Here is a 23,910-nt window from a genome sequence, read left to right as displayed (position 1 = left end):
GTTTTTTTTTAAACTAGCTGATTTTGTAATCATAAAAACAAGCTATCCACTTTATGAATAAATGTAGTTGTAATGTTGAAATCCGTAAGATATTCTCACCCCTCAATAACATTATATTGATTCTGTGCCCCTCAAGCATGATATTTTACATTTTTTTATCATCTTTTAAACAGGTTCAATGGGACAGAGTTAGAAAACTGAGAATGAATAAGACATCCATAACTACTATTCTTTTTTCACTGTTTTCTAAAATCGAAAAGGGTTTGTAACTTTTTACTGCCCAACTATTAGATCCTTCATTGAACTGCCTAAAATGTCTTGTTTGTTTTATGAGCCTTCACTAGAAGGCTGAGTTTGACATATTGATATTACGTAGCTGTAGTTTGCAGTTTCTGGGAAGCAATTGAAACACTATTAACCCTGTGTATAGTGTCAACAGTTAAAGCAGACATTGAAATGAAGTAAGCTATATTTCTGGACTGAACAAAGTTCTGTTTAGAGTGTTTAAGTTTGTTTAGTGGAATCATACTCAAGGGAAAGCATAAGCAAATTTTACTTTACAATGCAAACGTGCCACTGGTGGCAACACATGGTAATTTGTGGGTTTTTTTTAACACTCAAGTAATAGAGGTTAGAAATGAAGAGAACCTTCTTTTTCTCTTGGCTTTGACAGCACAGGCTAAAACTCTCTTCCAAGAAGTATGCTAAAGCTTTTCATTTGGTTCCTCTTAAAGTTGTTCTCACTGACCAGCATGGACTCAGGCAACTGCAACTGGTGATTATAAGCTATGAGCTCCAGTGCTTATGCCAAAATTCTCATGACAGTACACCTCTTCTGTTTCCATGTCATACAGAGGGCTTCTGGCAAAATGATTGAATCCTTTCAACTTTAAACTAACATTTGGCAACAGCAAATTAAACCTCTTTAAGATTTAAAGGGTTACCACTCACTAAAGGACTTTAGATACCATGTCCCAAACCTGTTCCTCTCAAGTGCCCTGTTGTATGGAACACTTTACATATTGGCCCAAAGTGTGTAAAGAGGTCTCGTGTGCTGTAGGAGCAAAAAACAGTCTTTGCATAAAACAGTATTTATTTTTAATTTTGTGACCACTATTTTAGAAACTATATTTAATATTTTAAATATTTTCAGTCATTGCTTGGATTACCTATAAAATAGGCTTTTGTGCCCTGCTTTTCTTCCGGTAGGGCTCAGTGTTGTTTTATTGATCATCAGAATTGTTTCTGAAAGCCTAAGACCCCAGCTTTTTAGAGAGGATTTTCACACTGGCATTTCTAGCTAGTGATGTTTTCTTCCACTTACCTGCTGAAGCACATTTATATATTTCTTTATGGCAAAACCAAAAAAACTTTAGTTGTGGTCTGCCTAATATTACCATAGCACCTCAAACCAAGGGGAGGGATTCTGATTTCTGAATTATTAATCTACCACAATAAAGCAGATTTGCAAATAAGAAATAACATATTAGCTATACATTGAGATATTCTGCAGCTGATAGAACAGCATTTTAAAAATGTAACAGGTGGAAAATTACACTGTGCTTATTAATTATTGATTTTGTAATTGCTAGTCCCTTATGATCACGTTTATCAAGTGTGTTTTCACACATTTACTTAAATCAAGGGACTCAAACTTGCTTTATTTTAACCATTTTTTATTGTTATTTTTAGAAGGAAACTAGCTTTAGTAGTGAGTTGCCCTATATGTTTTCTCCTTTTGCTCTTAATATGACATTGGGTTTTTTGTGTGTATGTGATTAATTTTCAAAATTCATCATGACTTGAAGTGCAAGAACAGATCTAGATGTTTGTTTACCAAGCTATGTGACTTTTCCCAAAGGATCTGTACTTTATTTCCTTACAACAGCTTGAAAATCATTGTTTTTTAAAATCTTTAAATCACTGTGTCTAGATCATTTTTTACATTGTGTGCCATAGACTTACCCATGGGACAACAGAGCTCCTTCATTTTTGGACAACTACTGTAATCATTTTTTTTTTTAGGAAAAATGGAAGGTGCCAGGGGTAATCATGGCCAGTCAATAATTATGTAAAAGACTTCAAATACTATAGCTGTCAGTTGATGGATTTGTTATGTAGTAAAATGTATGACTTTGTATGGGTTTCTTCAGCCCTTTTTCTGCCACTGCCAACCAGAATAGCACTTTACCTTTTGGTTGGCTAGATAGTGGCTGACTACCTGTTTTTCTCACTGTGGTGTGATTGGCTAAACAAGCTTTCATTTAAAATTGAAATGTAAATCAAAGTCACACGAAAAATCACTTTTGGTTGTAAACCTCTAATATTTTGATTCTCTAATCATGTTTTCATCACATGCTGAGTAAAAGTGCCTTACAATGTAAAAATTGTACAGTACTTAAGTTCCCAAGTAGCATCATCATCTTCTGGGTAGTAATTACATTGTGGTATTAATATTTAGAAAAATGGACCTCAGCAGTGTATTTACTGTACATCTCTTAAGTCCTTAACTGTAGTTTTAATAAGCATGACCTTATTTGATAAGTATATAACATTTACATCATTTCAAAAAATACTGCCATAACTGTCTTTTATGCATATTTTAGCCTGAAATTTTGAAATGTCTTTTCTTTCTTTCTTTTTTTCTTTTTTTTCTTGTTTTTTTTTTTTTTGTTATTGATATTAAACAGTGTAATCTTTGCAAGCGTATATTGAAGATTATTCTGGAGCATTTTATTGCCTTACCAGAAATGTTAGTAAGAAATGTTCTTTAGAGTAGAAAGATAGACTTGAGTTTCTATACTTTAATAAGAACTCTTTGTTCCTGGGGGGAGGGGGGAAGGGGGGTGAATTTTACTTTCATCTCAATTTATTAAAAACCCACAACTGAAATAAATTTTATTTTAAGGATCAGCAATTTTAGAATTTCAGATAGTACTTGCTCAGAAGTACATGCTACTCAAGATATTAAGAAATCTGTAGATCTATTGAATCAGAATCTATGTACTTGAACAAATGTGTGAATCTCAAATATCTCAAAGCAAAAGAAAAAGTGTTCTAGAGTGTTGTTGCTTTTTTAAAAAGCGCTAAAGTTAGACCAAGGTATACAGTTTTGTTCTGACAGACATTTAGGTTAATTGTAAAGATAAGGAATGCATTATGGGTCAAAAATCAAACATTCCTCTAATGTTATGTATATTTTGTTCCTGTTATATTGGCTTTATTTTCAAAATTGTAGTTTGTAGTATTAGTTTCCTTTTATTGGTATTCTTGCATATACTATTCATTCAATAAATGAGTTATGACTTTCACTATTTGTATGTCTTTTTTGTGAAAATGTATAATGAAGCTGATTTGATAATAGCAATAGTACTGTGTTCTTTTTAATCTTGCTTTATTTCAAGGTGAAATGCCTAGTTTATTTAATAACTTGTCATTCAAAAAATATGGGAGAAAAAAATGTGAATTTGAACTCGGTTCAGAGTTTCACTATATAAAGGTTTTATCGTGGAGAGAAATAGCAATCTCTTAAGTACAATAGAACTGCATTACATTTTGGTTCTTTCATTATATGGTTCAGTTACCTATGGCTTAAATTGGGTCCTCTGGGACCTAGTTAGAAGGTGATTTTGAAAGTAAACCGAAACTCCTGGTACAATTTGTCTGATTGGTAATAGGGATTAATATCCTCATCATAAAAGGATTCCACTTTATAGATTTAAATTTACTCCCATTACCATGGACAGCTTACTTCTCGTACAGTGCTCATACATTGAGGTTTGTTATATCCAGGGCAGAAATGAAAGTTTTAATGAGTAGAATATGCTCATTCCATACACACAATTCCTAACCTGCATTACTACTCAGAGGAAAAAAAAAAATCAAGTAACAGGTTGTGATTAATGCGGGGACATGGGATGGTGTGTTTGGCTGCAAATATTACCTAGTAGTGCCTGGCACATGCATGCCTGTGTGTGTTTAAAATCCATTAAGTCTCATTTTAATTGCCACAATAAAAATATGAAGATGGGGAGTTAGGTGGTCTCTTTAAGCTTATTGAAACCATCGACAGCTGGTTTTTTGTTTTGCTTTGTTTTGTTTTTCCAGCTGCAGTCACCAGCGATTGCTGAGGTCACTCCAAAGCATAAACCTAGTTGAATTTCTTAGGAAAATTCTATGGCCAGCAAATGGCCAGTCTATCTTTTTAAGAGAAAAACAATCCCCTTTATATTTATATGTTAAGAGTCCTCAGTTGTGGAGGCAAAGTGCTGCTTTATACATCAACCAATATCACATAACGTTGCCTTGTTCAGATAATGAGGTAACCGGATATTAATGACATGAAGCAAAAAATGTATTCGTGATTTTTATTCAGAAGATGAAAACTGTAAAATACCAGTTACTATAAAAGTTAATGATGGCATTTGAAAGTGTTACACTGTAGCAGACTTGTTCTGCATATGGTCAATGTATTAAAGTCAATCAACCAGACCTGGATCCTTGTCAAAAGACAGCAGATCCATAAACATCCAAATTATACCTTTGCCTATACCTCTTGTGGCTATAAGTGTGTTTTTATGTTGGGGGTGGGGCAGTGGTGGAGAGATAGGGGAAAAAAATGCCGCTGGACAAAGAGCTAACTAGGTCTACTGTGTGAATATTTCAATGAAGAGACTTAATGAAAACAAGAATACAGTTTGAGGGGGTAACCTTTTAAATGGGACCTGAGAGACCAGATGTTTAAGGGAGTGGTAGTGGAGAGACAGAAATAAATTGTGTTTTAATATGGACACTAGAGTTAGAACTGTTGTCATTGAGTTTCTATAAAGTGATTTGTGGCTGAGCATAATAGCTCATGCCTATAATCCTAACACTTTGGGAGACCAAGGTTGGAAGGATTGTTTGAGATTGGGAGTTTGAGACCACCTGGGCAACATAGCAAGACCTAGTCTCTACAAAAAAAAAAAAAATTTTTTTTTAATTTGCTGGGCACTGTGGTGCACGCCTGTAATCCTAGCTACTCAGGAGGCTGAGGCAGGAGGATCACTCAAGTCCAGGAGCTCAAGCATGCAAAGAGCTGTGATCGCACCACTACACTCCAGCTTGAGCGACAGAGCAAGACTCCATTTCATAAAAAAAGTGATTTGTACAGAAGGGTGAGGTGTTTCTGGGTATTTTTAAAATAAGATCCATTTATACATTTTTTATTTATAAAAGTAATAGCCATAAAAAGGAATGAATTGCTGATACATACTACAATGTGGATGAACCTTGAAAACATGCTAAGAAGCCAGACACAAAAGGTCACATATTGTATGATTCCATTTATATGGAATGTCCAGAGAGGCAAATCCATAGAGGTAGAATGTAGAATAGTGGTTGTCAGGCTGGTGAGATGGGAGAATGACAAGTAACTGTTAACCAGGTATAGGGTTTCTTTTTGGGGTGATGAAATATTAGGTAGTGGTTGATGGTTGCACAACTTTGCAAACATACTAAAAACCATGAATTATACTATTTTAAAGGGTGAATTTTTGGTTATGTGAATTTTAACCTTGATTTTTAAAAAAGTAATATGTGGTCCATTTACAAAATTAAAATATAAAGGTATGTAAAATAAAACCGTGAAAATCCCCCTTCTCCACAAGCCTACTCCCCAGAAGTATTTGATATATATCCTTCTAAGTGCTTCCATACATATATAACATGTATACTTTTATTTTTTAACATAAATAGGATCATGCTATGCCTACAGTTCTGCATCTTTTTCATTTGAACAACATTACAAGGTGTCAGTACGTCTAGATTCTCACATTCTTTTTAGCAACTCCATGTTATTTCAGTGTATGGATGAGCTGGAATTGTTCTCTCCAGTCTCACATACATCCTCATGTCCTTATCCAAGTAGTTTCTTAAGCTAAATTTCCAGAGTGGAACTGCTAAGCCATAGGTATGTATAAAGTTTTGATAAAAATTGCCCTCCACTCCAGGGATTAAACTTGCCTGCTTCTCCACTACAGAACAGTGCTTTTTAATGAAAAGAGGTATGGCACCTTTAAAAGAAAAATACACTACAGAAAATTCTATGGGGTTTTGATTTTGTTGTGAAGCTGATACATACTATAGCTCAGAGTAGCCTATGAATTATCTTTGGGAAACTGAGCACTATATTTCATTCTTGAAAAGGTTAAATCAAAAGGTTTTGTATGTATTAACAATAGTAATCTGTGAATCATTTCCCTTCATCTTTCTTTCTGAAAAGTAAGAGATTGCTCATTACTGTCCATTGTTGCCAGATGGGCCTGCTTGTGTCCAGGGTCATATGTAGCTTGGTTCAGTACACTTGAAGGGGTCATGTACGGTTTTGTTGCAGAACTCCTATAACCTTTATCTGTCATGTGATGACCCTTATTCCCAATATTATAACTGTGTCTAACAACTGGTCAATTATGTGAAACAAGATAAAATCATCTGAACTTTTTGTTGCTGAACTAGTCATTTTGTCCTTGTATGAATAAAATCTAAGACTAACCAGAAAAATTGACCTGATGATTTTAGCTCATTTGCTAGAATTTTTTTTTTTTATTTTCAAGCAACAGTTACCTGCATATCTGACAATAAATTGTTCGTAAAAATAACACAGATATTCAATTATGCTGGTCAGTCAGCATCAAAGTTACTAAATCAAGAATACATTGAATGTAGTCAGATGAATTGATGCTACATGAAAATTAGTTTTTTCTAATTCTCAAAATCACATTTTGTGCTAATTAGTATTTGTAACATTAGCCAAAGTATTTTATTGAAAAAGATTTGTAACTTAGAACTACAGCAGTCATGGGGACTGCTATTATTTTTTATTTCAGAGGTTAGCCAGATAATTTAACACAAAGGCTTATTTTCAAACGTTCCTGATCCTTAAGCCCAATAGGCTTATGTTCTATATTTAGTATTGATTTAGTATTACCAGGAAGCAATAATTCCTTGGACCCTGTTCTCATATGTTCGTAGTTAGAAAGCAAACACAAAAGATAAGCAGTTTCTGAAAGTTTACAGATCAGAGAGCTGGAATTTTGGCATTATCCTCAAATATAACGTTCTTTCCAGATATCCCTTTAAGGAAGAGTTGTTCTTAAGCGTTTCAACCTATCCCATGTACCCAAACAGCTTAGGGCAGCTAGCCAGTGTGCTGGGGATGCAGGGAAAGCAGTAAAGAAAACATGTTGCTTAGGATGGAGGCTTGACAGATTCTCTTTCTCCCTCAGAAAGAGGCACAATAGGAGAGAGAAGGTTTAGGCAGCCTTGACTATGGTCTTTGGAGCATTTAATAACTAGGGTCACTCCATTATGTGGAACTGGGAAATGCAACCAACAGTTTGTAGGCCACTTCCCCTAGAAAGATTGATAAAAAACTTGAAACAGTCACATCTTTGTTCTTTTTTTTTTCCTTTGATGCTCTCCTGGAAACCTTAATTCCTGTATCTGTACCACCCCTTCACGACCACCCATTTTCTGGCTCTTCTCCCTACCCCTAATGTAAGTATTCCCTGGTGTTCTGGTCTTTGCCATCTTGTATTATTCTCACCCATCACCACAATCTGCTGCAGGTGTTACCTGTGTGTTCCACATGGTTGTCCTTCATTCACTGAAGCTTCATGCTCATTCTCAATTGTTCTCCTGGACATTTCCACCCAATTTGCTGGCTACTCAAGTATGAATCCCAAACTAAATTGTCCTGACCTGAATTTTATCTATTTGTTAATGACACCATCAGTCAATAGGGTTATAATTGGTCTGCATTGATCTCCACATCCACTCACTAAGTTCTTCCAAATCTAGCACTCTGTTTCTTGGATCCATCTTCTCCATTCTTACTGCTAATAAGCTAGTGTGGATTCTTTTTTTTTTTTTTTTTTAACCCTTTGTCCAGACTCTTCAATTCCACATCCATGTTCATCTGACATTAAGTCCCTTCATTTTCTTTTTCTTTTTCTTTTCTCTTTTTTTTCTTTTCTTTTCTTTTTTTTTTTTTTTAAACAGAGTCTCTGTTGCCTGGGCTAGAGTGCTGTGGCGTCAGCAACCTCAAACTCCTGGGCTCAAGCAATCCTGCCTCAGCCTCCCAAGTAGCTGGGACTACAGGCATGTGCCACCATGCCCGGCTAATTTTTTCTATATATTTTTAGTTGTCCAGATAATTTCTTTCTATTTTTTTAGTAGAGACAGGGTCTCGCTCTTGCTCAGGCTGGTCTCGAACTCCTGAGCTCAAATGATCTGCCCACCTTGGCCTCCCAGAGTGCTAGGATTACAGGCACGACCTTCATTTTCTTTATTGGCCTCACTTCCTTAACTACTCAGTCTGGATGTGATGGTTGATTACCTCCATTACCTCTTGATACCACTGGCCTCAACTTTCCCACTTCTCTCAGTTCTCTTCCAACCTTTTACCTCCCCTATTCCTAGAGTTCACCCTACCCTTACAGCTGAGGGAGATGACCTGCTGGAGAAAATCACAACAGTGCAGACTGATGCCACCATAGATACTTTGGTGGTTAGTCTCAGGTTCTCCATCTTCAGTCCTTTTTACTTACTTGTCTTTCCCATTGTAGTACTTAGAAACTATTACACACATAAGCATACAGACTCTAGATTTTGGTAGCCTGGGTTCAAATTCCATGTAAACTTGATTAATTCATTTAGCTTCTCTCCACCTCCATTATCTCATCTTTAAAATGCAGGTAAAAATAGTACTTCACAGCTGGGCAGAGAGACCTGGGAGGCTGAGGCGGGAGAATCACTTGAGCCCAGGAGATTGAGGCTGCAGTGAACTATGATCCTGCCACTGCACTCCAGCCTGGGCCACAGAGCGAGACCCTGTCTCTAGAAATAAAGTACTTGACTCACAGAGTTGTGAGGATTAAAGGAGTGAACATAGACTCAAGACTCTCCCATCGCCCAATGCACCGGCCCTTATACCTATGTTCCCAAGTCTAGCTTTTACCCAATTTTCTTCTCTTCTCATATAATTTTCTTGAAAGTCAAGTCTCCACTTGACATTTCCACTTCCATATTTTTATTACTTGTTCCTCAACCCACCTTCACGTCTCTCAACTACACTAAAACTGCTCCAGCAAAGTTCACCAATGACTGTTGGAAAAAAACAGTGGGGTTTTTTTTTTTTTTTTTTTTTTGTTCTTATCATACTTCTTGACTCTATTGGATGTCCCTCACAGTCCAAGTACTGTCTCTTGGTCCTCTGATAAGCTGCTTTTGTAGGTCACCCAAGATTGAGAATTCCTTCCATCAGCTGGCAGTCGCCATGGAACTATCTACCTACCCCCTTCCCTGCTAGCAGAGATTTAATAGGAATGTATACACAAAATCTGATATTTCCTTGGCAAAGGAAAAAACACCCAGATTTAAAGGTGGGGTGAACTGTAGGCACCAGAGAGGCAAAAGAGTGGAAGAGAATTGAGAGAAGTGGGAGGTTGGGGCCAGTAATGTTCCGGGGTGATGGAGGTGATTAACCAACTTGCCTATGAAAAGTGCCACATGGTAAAGACAACCAAAGCTCGAGGCACATGGGAAAGCAAAGTGCATCTATATACATACATATATATATATATAATTCTTGTCTAGTCAGAAAAATAAAAGTTAAAACACATGGCTACTTATAAAACATGTGAAAGTCACCAGATGATTGGTGGTGAGACCAAAAGCTGAGGCATTGTAGTCAACATTCCAAGCCCTCTATCCAGATAGAGTCAGGCAGCAGATAGCTGAAAAATGGTGCTGCCTCTCTCTTTCAGGAGCCCCTTCTGCCACATCCCTGAAAGACGTCTGCCTTCTACTCAAGCACTTCTAGGTACAGAGAGCTCAGCTCATTTCATGATTGTTCAGTTCTGTCTTTTAAAAAAATCACCTCCTTGCAACTTCTACCTGTTGATTCTCCTAGTTCTGCTCTGCAGCAGGACTACACAGGAGCAATGTGAGGTGGAAAAAAATAAGAGCTTTATGGTCTGAAAGACCTGGGTTTGAATCCTAGCTCTGCCACTCCTAACTTGTAACTCTGAACAAGATACCTTTCTTGTCTCAGCCTCTGCCCCTTCCCTATCTGTCAAAATGAGGGTAATAGCCCTTAAACCACCGCATTATCTTAAGGAGTACAACAAAAGATAATGTGATTATAAGTGAAATTAGCTATTTCATGGTAGATAAGTGCTTTTTATTCTTTTTTTTTTTTTTTAACAGAGAAGCCATTGGTATTCCCTTTTCCACACAATCATCCTTCAGGTATGAAATAGAGAAGCTAGCTTCTTCAGGTTTTTTTTTTTTTTTTTGCACTATTCACAGGTGAATTGATGATTATATAGAAACTAGAAAATACAGATAAGTAAAATTAAAAATTTTAAGTCTCCCATAATCCTACCAACCATAGGTCACCATTATATTTTTTAATGAAATCTTTCAGGCGTTTGTATGCATATATATGACTATATATAATTTTTTTTTACAAAAATGGGCTTATGTCTATTAAGTTGTAATGCGCTTTTACACTTAAGAATTGGAAATATCTTTCCAGGTCAGATATGTGCTATCATTCTTACTGGCTGCGTAATAGTCCATTTTATGGGTTTATCATAGTTTACTTAACCATTTCCCTATCATTGGACAGTTGTTTCCAGGTTTTGTTGTTACTATTTTGTTATTGCAAATAGTACTGATCTAATCATGAAGACACAGCAGAGACCCCCAGATTGAAGGATATTCTGCAGAACAACTGGCCTGTACTCCTCAAAAAAAGTCTTGAAAAACAAAGAAAGGCTGAGGAACTGCTCCAGATTAAAGGTGACTAAAGAGACATGCCAACTAAAAGTAATGTTCAATCCTGAATTGGATCCTGATTCAGAAAAAAAAAAAAAAATTCTTGCTGTGAAGGACATTTTGGGGACTATGGCTAAATGTAAATATGGGTTGAATATTAGATAATGTTATTGTATCAGTGTTAATTTCCTGATTCCACTCATTGTACTGTAGTTATATAAGAGAATATCTTTGTTCTTAGTAAATGCATACTGAAGTGTTTAGGTGTGATGAGGTGTCATGTCCACCATTTAATTGGTTTAGAAAAAAAATGTGTGTGTATAAAAAGAGATAAAGTAAATGAGGCAAAATGTTACAAGTTGATGCATCTTGGTGAAGGATACACAGGCATTTTTTGTGTTATTCTTGCAACTTTTTTGATAATTTTTGAATTTTTTTAAAAGTTAAACCCATCAGCAGAAAAATAGAAGAAAGTGACCTTCTGAGCTGCTTTTACCCTTTAGCTGCCACTGCTTTGTTTTGTTTGTATCTCGTGTCCTCATCTATCTTAGATTCCTTTTTCATTTTGAAGTGACATTTCTTTTTAATTATAGGACACATGGGTAATAAATGTGTAAAAATAAACAATGCCTACATGAACATTCTTGTACAAAGAGCTTTCTACCCTTGTCTGATTATTTCCTTAAGATAAGTTTCTAGAACAGAAATTCCTAAGTCAAAGAGTTTTGTACACATTTTTTGAAAGTCCATTGACTCATATTGCTAAATGCCCTGCAGAAAGTTTTTGCCATGTACACATTACCCAGCTTCAACAATTATCAGCTAATCTTCCATCTTGTTTCATATATTCTCTAACCTAGACCCCTTCACACATAACCCTGGTTTATTTTGAACCAAATCCCAGAGATGTAATTTCATCCTCATTTATATCATTACGTATCTCTAAAATACAAAGACTTTTTAACACATTGACTGCCACACTGGAGAAAAATTTTTTTCCTTGGGGCCACGGTGTTTTATTATAAAAATAGAATAAAAGCTTCAAAAACAAAACAATCTTTTCTAATTTAATGAAAAATGTGTTATTTCTTGTTTTCTGTGTGTGAATTATATGCAGTTAAATTGTCAATATTAATTGTAACAATAAGAAAATCAACAAGTAAGATTTCCGTGAACCAACTGCAGGGTTTTGCCCAGGGGGCCACCCGTCATGTAACATGTGTGCTACAGCATGGCAGCATGAGTTGCCTGCGCACCACATGACTCCCAAGATAAAGAGATGTGTGAGTTACATAAGCTTCACGAGGCCCGGGCTCAAAACTAGCGTGAATTAAATATAACTCACATGGCAGTTAATGTGTTAAAAATACAATTGCAATACTATTATCAACCCCCCCAACTTTAACAATAATCCCTGGTTGTCTTCAAATATCCATTGCTTGAATTTCTCCAATGGTAAATGCCATCAAGTGTTTGCTGGTCTTATTAAATTTCCACAGATGGTGGGGGGAGCAAATGCATGTTGAGGTTTTGTTTGAAATCATCTTGAGGTCCAAATTCACTTTCTACATGGTTACTCTCTATATATTATATGTAATATATCTTATAATTTATATATAAAGATATGTATAAATATAGGCATGTATTACAGGTAATTCTAGTAGACTATATAAAATCAAATGCTCATTAGTCTAGTTTTATACTAATTTATACATCCCAAAGACTCTTAAGAATATTAGGAAATAGAATCAAAATAATAGAGATAAAAGACAACTGTTAAATAACTATTAGAAAAATATATCAGATAGTATGCCTTTAAAAGTCCACACACAAAATGGAAGTAGAAACATTTCTGTATCATATAGTTTTTAGAATTTTATCTGGATTCAGCTAAACAAATTATTTATTAAAATGAGTTACTTAAACAGGCTTTTTACATTTTTAACAAATGGTGGAAATCAGGCATAGGCTTAATTATACAGTACACATAGTCATTATTAGCATTATTTATATTCATGCTGATATACCTTTAAACTAGTTTATCTTATATTAGGAAGGTATTTCCAAATATAGAACTACGATAACTCAATTTCATTAGTATCTATTTCATGTAGCCTGTGGGCCTGGGTGCAGTAGGTGCTGTTGGTGCCCTGCTTAGGTCCCCTCACCAGCCAGTGTCCCACCCCACATTTGCTCCAAGTCCAGCTTACCCGTGCAGCCTTCTCTGATTGCTTGTCCTTGCTTGATGGGAGCCTGGGAGTCTACACTCCCTTCTTCCTGAGTAAACAATGGATGGATACAAAATTCTAGAATACAAAATCTCTGGCCTACTTCACAGCAGGACTACGGCAGTTGTTCCCCCCCCCCCCACCAGGCCAAGGCTAAACTTTACTTGAGGCCATATCCTTGCTCAGATTTCTTCCTTTCCCTATCCTGCTTCGCCTCCTCCCTCATAAGTTTTAAGAACACTCCCTCCACCAGTCAGATAACTGAAATATCATGCCAACCAAAGAAGGAATCATGCTTTTGGTTTAGAAGTTTAAGTTGGAGGTCTATTGCTAAGGAATTTTTGAGAGAATGTTCATCCCAGTGACATTGATACATACTGATAAACTGAGGGTTAGAAGTGGAGCAAAAAAGAAAGGGGCTTTGAGGCTGGCCACGGTGGCTCATGCCTGTAATCTCAGTATTTTGTGAGGCTGAGGCAGGAGGATTGCTTGAGGCCAGGAGTTTGAAACCAATTTCATTGGTCCTCCCGTCTCAAAAAAATTAGCCGGGTGTGGTAAAGTGTGCCTGTAGTCCCAGCTACTCAGGAGGCTGAGGTGGGAGGGTCGCTTGAGCCCAGGAATTCGAGGTTACAGTGAGCTATGATAGCGCCATTGCACTCCAGCCTATGTGACAGAGCAAGACTCTGTTAAAAAAAAAAAAAAAAGTGGGGCGTCAGGGGTTTTGTTGATGCCTGTCAGAAAATAGGACATAAAAAAACAATTCTCGGAAGATTCCAAGACAACCACAACTGGATTTCTATTATCCATTTTACTCAGTTCTACTTTGTTTTCTACTTATAGTAGCAGTCTATCTTCATGAAATCATCTGCCTCTGGGCTAAAATAGTCCTGGAAATCCAAAATCTTAGGTGCACTGAAGCAGTCTGTCAGTGTGATGCACCTGGTAGCAATATCAGCTTACACTGAGAAGCCTGTGTCTAGGATAGTCCTTCCTACTGAGGCTCTGAGACTGTTCCTTGGCATTCTTTCCAGAAAACCCACTCTTTAGCCCAGGGCTGTCCTACAGAACTTTCTGCAATAATGGAAATATTCTATGTCTGCACTGTCCAATACAGTAGCTACTAGCTACAAGTGGCTCTTGAACATTTGAAATGTGGCAAGTAGGACTGAGTAACCAAATTGTTCATTTCATTTAATTTTAACTAATTTAAACTTAGATTTAAATAGCCACATGTGGCTAGTGGCTACTATATTGGACAGCACAGCTCTGTCTAATTTCTTAGCAGGATCCTTTTAAGCAATTGTGAAGGGAGAGCAGAGACCATCTAATGAAAGACCAAACGGTTCTGGCCCATTTATTTGGTAACCAAAAGTATCAGAGTGGAGAAAGTGAAATACCCTATTAGGAAATAGTAAATAAATGAATAGAACTATGTGTAACTATTTAGTCTATGATAACCCTGAGGACAAGAACATTATGAACAAAGAAGGCCAAGATAAATCTTCAGAGTGTTAAATCTGCCCTACACAGTGTGTACTATAACCAATATCAGACAATAGAAGTATTTTAAACTTAGCAATAAAATCTTCTTTACGCGTCAGTTTGTTAACAGTTACCTTTGTTAGCCCTTACACATGAAGATGAATGCGTCACTACCCTGCTTGAAAAGATACAATTTAATTATAATAGCATTTTACCAACACAAAATTAACCTAAAGTAAGTTAAGCTTCTTTCTTTGACTTGTCAGCTTTCCCTATATTGTGAGCCTGAAGTATAAAAGTTTACTGTAGAGTTCATTAAGAATATATGAAGCAGGCTGGGCGCGGTGGCTCACGCCTGTAATCCTAGCACTCTGGGAGGCCGAGGTGGGCGGATTGTTTGAGCTCAGGAGTTCGAGACCAGCCTGAGCAAGAGCGAGACCCCATCTCTACTAAAAATAGAAAGAAATTATATGGACAGCTAAAAATATATATAGAAAAAATTAGCCGGGCATGGTGGTGCATGCCTGTAGTCCCAGCTACTCGGGAGGCTGAGGCAGGAGGATCGCTCGAGCTCAGGAGTTTGAGGTTGCTGTGAGCAAGGCTGATGCCACGGCACTCACTCTAGCCTGGGCAACAGAGTGAGACTCTGTCTCAAAAAAAAAAAAAAAAAAAAAGAATATATGAAGCATACCTACCGTACCTAATTATTTGTAACAATGCCCCAGCCTCCTCGCCCCCTCCCCTTTTTATTTGTGATGCCACGTTGTGGGTCGGGAGATTAGGGAGCAAGCCTTTGGTGTTAGCAGCTATCCAGGAGAATGCAAAACATGGTTTGGGTGTAAGATACTATAATAAGAAAAAAAACTTTTTCCTACCCTCTACTCTCACTCAACACAGCACAAAACACGTCTGTGAACAGATGTGTGTGAGAGTTTTCCCCACACACCAGGTGATTCTCCAGCACACATCGACTAGATGTCCTATAATTCAATTCTGACACTACCTGGAGATAGCATCAGATCCCACAGGTTAAGGGCTCAGTGTCACAACACTGCCCCCCACACACTTCAAATGCCAATTGCATGTCCCAGGTTGTGACTTGGACTTCTGACCAATCAGCTCTAAATTGGGGATTCCCATGAACGCCTCCTCAGGTTCGATTAATTTGCTATGACAGCTCACAGAACTCAGGGACAGAGTTACTTACATTTACTAGTTTATTATGAGGGATATTACAAAGGATATAGATGAACATCCAGCACATAGGGGGAGGGCCACAGAGCTTCCATGCCCTCAACGAGTACCACCCTCCCAGCACCTCCATGTGCTCAGCAACCCGGAAGCTCATCAAGTCTTATGGTTCAAGAGTTTTTGTAGAGCTTGATCTCCAGCCTGCCCCTCCACACTTACCAGAGGTCTATGGGCGGGGCTGAAAGTTCCAACTCTAATCACCTGGACTTGCCGGTGACCAGCCCCATCCTGCGGCTATCCAGGGGCCCTATCCAAAGTCATCTCTTAGCATACACTCAGGTGGGATCAGAAGGGGCTCATTATAAATAATAAAAGACACTAATATCAGGAAATTCCAAGGGTTTTAGAATCTCTGTGACAGGAACTATGGACAAAGACCAAATATATTTCTTATATACCACAGATACCGTGTCAGTTTCATTACTCTGAATTTGGGGACTTATCCTGTAAAAGAGCAACATTCAATAGAGATATCAGATCAGAATACAGATACCTGGGAACTCCAAGTAGCCACAGCCTTAGCTATATTAATAACCAAACTAACAATGCCTTCTGAAAACCACCAGAGAAAGTAACAACCTTAGGGATTTAGCTTCTGTAGACGTGAGGAACACTTACTGTTCTGTTTTGTTTGCTGATAGTCCTACAGTTGTCTATAGCAGAAGCACTCAAATGCAGCACGTAAACATGAAAGTTAGCAGGCCTTTTTAAGAGTACACATTTAAGTTAGAGGAAGCAAAATCTCTCTGCTTTCTGTGCAGAAAGTAAACTGCTGGGTGCGGTGATGGTGGCGCACACCTATAGTCCCAGCTACTCTGGAGGCTGAGGTGGGAGAATCACTTGAGCCCAGGAGTTTGAGACCAGCCTAGGAAGCATAGTGAGACCACATCTCAAAAACAAAAAGTAAAAAGAAGAAGTAAATTTTTAAGGAATTATTTGTATTGATACATAATAGATGTATATATTTTCAGAGTACATGTGATAGTTTAATACATTCATATAATTTGTAAAGATCAAATCAGTGTAATTGGGATATCCATCACCTTAGAAAATAAATTCTTTATTGTCTCACACTGAGGAAAAACTGTTTACTCAATGCATACTCAACTTTTTATGACCTACCCATTCTCTTTTATCGTACATAAGTTTCCCTTTTTAAAAAAGAATATACCTCAATAAATACATATTTAAATATACAAATTTAAACATATATATATTAAATAATGATAGATGGCTTTAAGCTTTAAACCTTAGTTTTAAAATATAGTTACTCTTAAAAAGTTTACTGTTGATTTTTACCATTATAATTTAAATGTTATAACTAGTGCCCAGAGCTTGGTTTCTAATAATATCACTCTCCAATATAAGGAACCAGAGCTCTTTGTAAAATTGGCTGATTCCACCGCTAGGGCAGGGAAAGTAAAAGATGAGCCTGGAATATCTGTGGTGCCAGACAGCAAAAGAAGTGCTCAAAGAATGATGGGGAAATATCAAAAGGACACAGGAGCCAACATGGAGGGACTCCCAATAGCCAAACCTTGGACAACGTGGGCAACAAAGTAGAAAATGCTACTAATGGACCTATAGGATAAAATCAGAATCCCTGAGTTCATGATGATGTAGATAATTTCATAAAAAATGAATGGGAAGAAAGGAAAGCTCTTCATTGCAGTAACATTCCAACTAATAAATGAAGAATGATTTTAATGGAAAAATCAATCAACAAATGATCCGGTAATAGTTGTTTTAGGTAAGAATGATCAATGGAAATGATAAGCATGTGAGGTGATGGATTTGTTAGTTAGCTTGATTTAATCATTTCATGATGTAAGCATATATCAAAACACCACATGTGCCCCATAAATATATACACAAGTATTATTTGTCAGTTAAACAAAATAAAATTTAAAAAAGAATTTTCAAGGAAAATGACAGTGAACATATATACATATAAAATTTGGGAGATAACTTCTGCCTTCAAAGATTAAAAATATTTTCTTTCTGTAAAGTACTGATACACAGTAGAGTTCAGCAAAGGACTCTAAATGTAATGATTACAGGTGCATTCCACTGTTTCTCAATTTCTCCTGTCAAATGCTTCACAATACAACTTTAAGTTATAATTCCCTTCTTAAATTGAAAAGCACACAAAAAAGAATCATCAATGGATGCTAAAATTAGTAGGTAAAAGTTTGATGGGAGCAGAATCTTTACATAGTCTCAAAGTATCATTCCTCATATTAATTTATTGAGGGAAATATAGTATGTTTATAGTGAAGAAACCTAGCAGACACTGCCTTAACTAAGTAATATAGACTAACATCACCAATAGTGCAACAAATCAACATCATGTGTCTCCTAATATGAAGCACTGTGAAGGACACACCATTACTACTGTTGTATTTCTGGCCCAAAATTTAATGCCTAAATTTTAATCTTGTGGTAACATCAGACAAACCCAAATTGCAGAAATTCTACAGAATAACTGGCTAGTGCTCTTGAAAAATGTCATGATCATGACAGACAAAAACTGAGGAACTCTTTTGGAATAAAGGAGACTAAGGAGACTTGACAATGAAATGGAACACATGATCCTGGATCAGATCCTAGTCCAGAAAAAAACTAATGTGGGAACACTTATTCTATTTTATGGAATGAAATGTTGCCCAACTCTAGAATCACAATAAAGGCAATTGAGATCTTTAAAAAAAAATAACATTGGCTGGGCATGGTGCCTCATGCCTGTAATCCTAGCACTCTGGGAGGCTGAGGAAGGAGGATCACTTGAGGTCAGGAGTTCAAGACCTGAGCAAGAGCAAGACCCCCATCTCTACAAAAACTAGAAAAATTAGCCAGGCGTGGTGGCATGTACCTGTAGTCCCAGCTACTTGGGAGGCTGAGGCAAGAGGATCGTTGGAGCCCAGGAGTTGGAGGTTGCAGTGAGCTATGATGACAGCACTGCACTCTAGCCCAGGTGACAGAGCAAGACCCTGTCTCAAAAAATAAAATAAAATAAAATAAAATAACATTAACAGGACAATTGGTGAAATTTGATTAGTTAATAGCATTGTGTCAATGTTAATTTTGTGATTTTGGTAGTTGTACTGAACGTGGTTCCATTTATGTTAACACTGGGGAAGGGTATATTGAAAAGTTTGAGATGGAGAAAGAGAGGGGAGAGAAGAAACAGGGAAGTACTGTAGGAGAATTAGGGAGATGGTGTCCCAGAAGCTAACAAAATGGAGAGATTTAAGATTAAAATGATACATCATATCAAAAGCAATAGAAAGGACAGTTATATAAGGCCAAAAAAGTGTCCGTTGGATTTGTCAAGATAGCAGCCAAAGGTGTTCCCTGTTAACTGTTTCTGCACAGTGGTGTGTGCAGAAGACAGACCACACTGAGTTTGAGGAGGAAATGGGAAGGAAATGGATAGAGAGCATGTGGACAACTCAAGGAGCTACCTGTAGGAGGCGCAGCATCAAGGGAGGACTTTAAACATGTTCGTTCATTCGATTATTCCTTTATTTATTTTTAGGATAGGAAAAAACTTGAGTCTTTATAAGCCTAAGGGTGAAAACCAGAAGAGAGGATAAACAAAAGCTATGGGAGAATAAAAATAGGTATTTGATGGAGGCAAGTACCAAGGTGACAGAATGCAGGGGACAGATGGATCTGCTGGCCAGGGGAGGGACTCTTCACCTCTGGGCCTGTAGGAAAGAGAGGAAGAAGTAGTGTAGATGTGGATGGAAGGACATTGATGTGGTTCATGCCTGAATCCTTCAATCTCTTCATAAGTTAATGGGTTGAGTCTTTCTAGAGTGGGGATGGTAGGGGTTGAATGGAGATGAATATTCAGAATATTATTGAGGGTAATAAAAAGGGGAGCTGACCAGGGACTTATAAGGGATTATGGAGGGGTGTTTAGGGCCCAGTTGAGATTTGAGACCATGAATCTGTACAGGTACCAATCTCCATGGTCGTGGGATTTTCTCCAGCAGCACTCAGCAGCCTAGCATGGGTAGAGAAAAGAGGCTGTGGGGTTGAGCCAGGGTGTAGCTTAGCCATCTTGACAGAACTGAACCAGAGGGGTACAAAGCTTGAACCAAGAGTTGGCGAGAGAGTGGTTCAGGTGGGATCCAAATGGAACTGGAAAGTACGGGAAGGCCAGGAGCGGGGTGACAGACTGTGGAATTGAAAGTGTCCATGAGTCTGAAGCACAATTAGGGTGTCTAGAGAGAACTGAAGAGGAAGCAAATTACAATCAGAGATTGGCATACGGCAGTTTAAGAGCTTCCATGAGCAGCATGGGAAAGCATCCCCATACCTTACACCACTGTAGGAGGACCATACATGCCAGTTTGTCTGGGGCAGTTCCAGTTTATGTCTGTTATTCCACCATTTTGTCCAATTTAGCATTTGTCCCAGATTTTTCATTTTCTAATGAAGTTTAAATATTAATAGTTGCATCGAAAAAAGCCAGGATGGGTCTGTTGGACCACCACTTTTTAATTCTAGCCTGCACTTTGTTCTCATCTACTAGCTTGTGAAATACATATACAGAGAATCAACTTGCTTTGATACAAGGTTAAATCTGAAGGACAACCAGTGATAAACCTTCTCCCTTTTTGTAATCTTTTCCAAATGTAATAAAACAAGGATACCATGCAAGGCGTTCACTGATAAAAAAAAAAAAAAGGCAAGTACACTCGGACACTAGGAGTTAGGAACAGCGAATTCATTCCAGTCCTAGGTGGGGGAGGGAGGAGTATTTGCAATTGTGTTCCTTGCTGAATACCTGATGTACCAGCCAATTGTACCCATGCCAAAGCCTGCAAGATACAGGAAACTGCCAGGCCACCAGTTGGTAGGCCAGTGGATATAGGAAATTATATATTTACATGTATGTAAAATATATTCAGGAAATAGAGGCAGAGAAGTCCTGCCATAGAACATATAGCGGGTAGTCTGAAGTATGCTGTCATTCATTATATGGTGAAAATCTACTACCCACTATTTTATTGTTTGGTAATGCTTTTTTAAAAATTTTTGTTACCAACTCTTCAAGCATATGAGTCCAAAACCTAAAGTGCAGGCCGGGCGAGGTGGCTCACGCCTGTAATCCTAGCACTCTGGGAGGCTGAGGCGGGTGGATCGCTCGAGGTCAGGAGTTCGAGACCAGCCTGAGCAAGAGCAAGACCTTGTCTCTACTAAAAATAGAAATAAATTATCTGGCCAACTAAAAATATATATAGAAAAATTAGCCGGGCATGGTGGCACATGCCTGTAGTCCCAGCTACTCGGGAGGCTGAGGCAGGAGGATCGCTTGAGCCCAGGAGTTTGAGGTTGCTGTGAGCTAGGCTGACGCCACAGCACTCTAGTCCGGGCAACAGAGTGAGACTCTGTCTCAACAAGAAAAGCAAAACAAAAACAAAAAACAAACAAAAAAAAACCTAAAGTGCATAATTAATGAAGAATTAGATACCGAATTTGTTTCTCAAAAAAGTTGATGATGAATGTGTAATGTGTATAAAACATTTGTCAACATTTATCATCCACTCTTGGGGCTCAGTGATGTCACTGACTACATGAAAACCAGAAGACATAAATATACCATGAAAACATCAGCATCTACCTCAAAGGTTTGTAGTTATTTTAAGAAGACTGTGCCCAAAGATGACGATTTAATGAGGTACAGCTGCAGGGAGGTATTTATATATTGCTCTGTGAAGGACTTTTGTTTAGATCAAGTGACATTTCTTGAAAATTCATTTGCTCATTTTCCATTCCAAGTTTCCTTGTACATGACAAAAAGTGAGGCAATACTTCTAATGAGTAGCTCTATTAGCAGAACTTCACAAACAGTTAAATGATGCCAGTTTTATATTGATATCATTAGATGCTTCAAACAGAAAATCAGTTGTGTTGGGGTTCTCCACAGAAACAGAACCAACAGGAAGTATACACATATATAGATATATCTAGACGTATCTAGATCTTTATCTATATGGGAGGGGGATTGATTTATTTTAAGGAATTGGCTGGTGCAATTGTGGAGGCTTGGTGAGTCCAAAATCTGATGGTGTAGACTAGCAGTCTGGAGACTCAGGGAGGAATTGCAGTTCTAATCCAAAGGCAATCTGCTGGTGAGTTCCTTCTTGCTTTGGGGAGGTCAGTCTTTGTTCTATTAAGGCCTTCAGCTGATGAGGCCCATCCACATTATGGAAGGTAATCTGTTTTACTCAAAATCCACTGATTTAAATGTTAATCTCATCCAAAAAACACCTTCCAGAAACACCCAGAAAAATGTCCAAATATCAGGACACTGTGGTCAGCCAAGTTGATATAAAAATTAACCATCATATTAGTTAATTCCAATAATGGTTCAATTTTACATCTGATTTGTGGATTAAAATAAAGTTTATGGAACTTTATTCTGATCAAAGTGAAACTCTGACATTATTGAGAAAGCTATTACCAACTCAGTTTAAAAATTCAACATTTAAGATAAGTATTTTTGTGGTGATAATTTTTTTTTTCACAGAAACACAAATTTTGGAGGAGCACAGCACCATGGTTAAAAACAAGGTTCTTAGTAGAAACCTGTAGAGCAGAAACATAGTTGGGATTGGTTGTGAATTACACAAAAAATTCATAATTGTGTTCAAACAAGTAGATTACAAAATTGTTTCTGGACAGGCAGGAGGAAGGAAAATCTTGGGTTATTCCCATGCTTTTTTATTTCTTCCTACATGCAGATATTCTAGTAAAGAACAATGGCAACCTAGCATATTTGACACTCGTGGCAGATAATTTTTAACAGCCCTCACCTCTATATGACAAAATTATTTTCAGTAATAATCATGTAATAATTAGCAAAAATTATTTTATAGATTTTGTTTTTAGTTTGAAAACAATTAAAATTTTAAAAGAATACATTTCAATTTGAAATACAATGTCCAAATTCAGTAAAACATTTCATATATGAACCAGATTTTCACTTATCAAAAAAATTCTTACATCTTGCAGATTGCACTCTGCTGTTTTCCATCTTACACACAAATAAGAAAACTCCAAGTTGTCACATAGAATGACAGGATTGAAATAATAGTACTTTTCTTTGTTTTTACAATCACCTGGCTATCACTAATTATTTCAAATCTACTGTTAAAATTCAGGAGTATATGGTGCCACAGGATTTGGAGAAAGGAACTGCAAGCCAGAAGCAAGCTGGAAGGATTCTGAATTGTTGGATACTTAATTTAGAAACAAATGTGAGTAGCTGAGTCCACATGTGTCAGGGCTGAATATATAACCGGAAGTTCTCTGAAGTAACTTCCTGGTAGAACACAAAGTTTATTAAAAGGGTAAGTAATGAAAATGCGCTAATATGAACTTCCAGGTCTGTACCAAATAGAAATGCATTCATATATTCACCAAAAGATATGCAAAAAATGTTCATAGCAGCATTTGGGCTGCTATTGTAATAGCTGAAACCGGGAAACTGCCCAAATGTCCATCAGCAGGAGAATGAATAAGAAGTGTTAGAGGTTACAAGGATAATAAATAGAGCGAAGAATTGTTTAAGGCAAAATTATGGAACATATAACATTGGTATTAACATGTATTGAACCAAGAACTATGCTAGGCACTTTTGTATACATTATTTTGTTTAATCTTCAACACATTCTGTGATGGAAATATTATCTTCATTGGACATACAAAGAAACTGAGGCACACAGAGATCAAGGATCTTGCCCAAGGTCGTCATGCTAGTTAGCGGGGAACTCAGGATTTGAACTCAGATCTTTCTCAGGCCAAAGCCTGCTGCCTCTCCATGATAGATACCAAAGGCAAACAAACTAGGGAAGTAGAGTTCACACACTCATATGTGCTAAAATTATAATAGCGACTGTTTCTTGAGCACCTACTATGTGGCAAATATTCACATAGGTGTTTATATACATGATTTTTACAATTCTCATAAAACCCTTCAAATCAGGAATTATTTTTCTCATTTTTTTTGAGACATAGTCTAACTCTGTTGCCTTGAGTAGAGTGAGTGTCGTCAGCCTAGCTCACAGCAGCCTCAAACTCCTGGGCTCAAGTTATCCTCCTGTCTCAGCCT

The 23,910-nt window shown here is 37.3% G+C and overlaps 1 protein-coding gene across 1 annotated transcript in view; it reads left to right on the top strand.

The window, feature by feature from the left end:
- PHF6 (PHD finger protein 6) overlaps positions 1 to 3,311 on the top strand; it is a 50,212-nt gene extending 46,901 nt beyond the window's left edge. The window contains exon 11 of the mRNA XM_069463282.1: positions 174 to 3,311. The gene's annotated coding sequence lies outside the window, so the exon portion shown is untranslated. The remainder of the gene's footprint in view (positions 1 to 173) is intronic.
- Positions 3,312 to 23,910: the final 20,599 nt, after the last annotated feature.

This window comes from Eulemur rufifrons, chromosome 30, assembly GCF_041146395.1.
Source record: "Eulemur rufifrons isolate Redbay chromosome 30, OSU_ERuf_1, whole genome shotgun sequence".
Lineage (NCBI taxonomy): Eukaryota > Metazoa > Chordata > Mammalia > Primates > Lemuridae > Eulemur > Eulemur rufifrons.
Note: the sequence above shows the minus strand (reverse complement) of the source record. Positions and strands in the feature narration are given on the sequence as shown.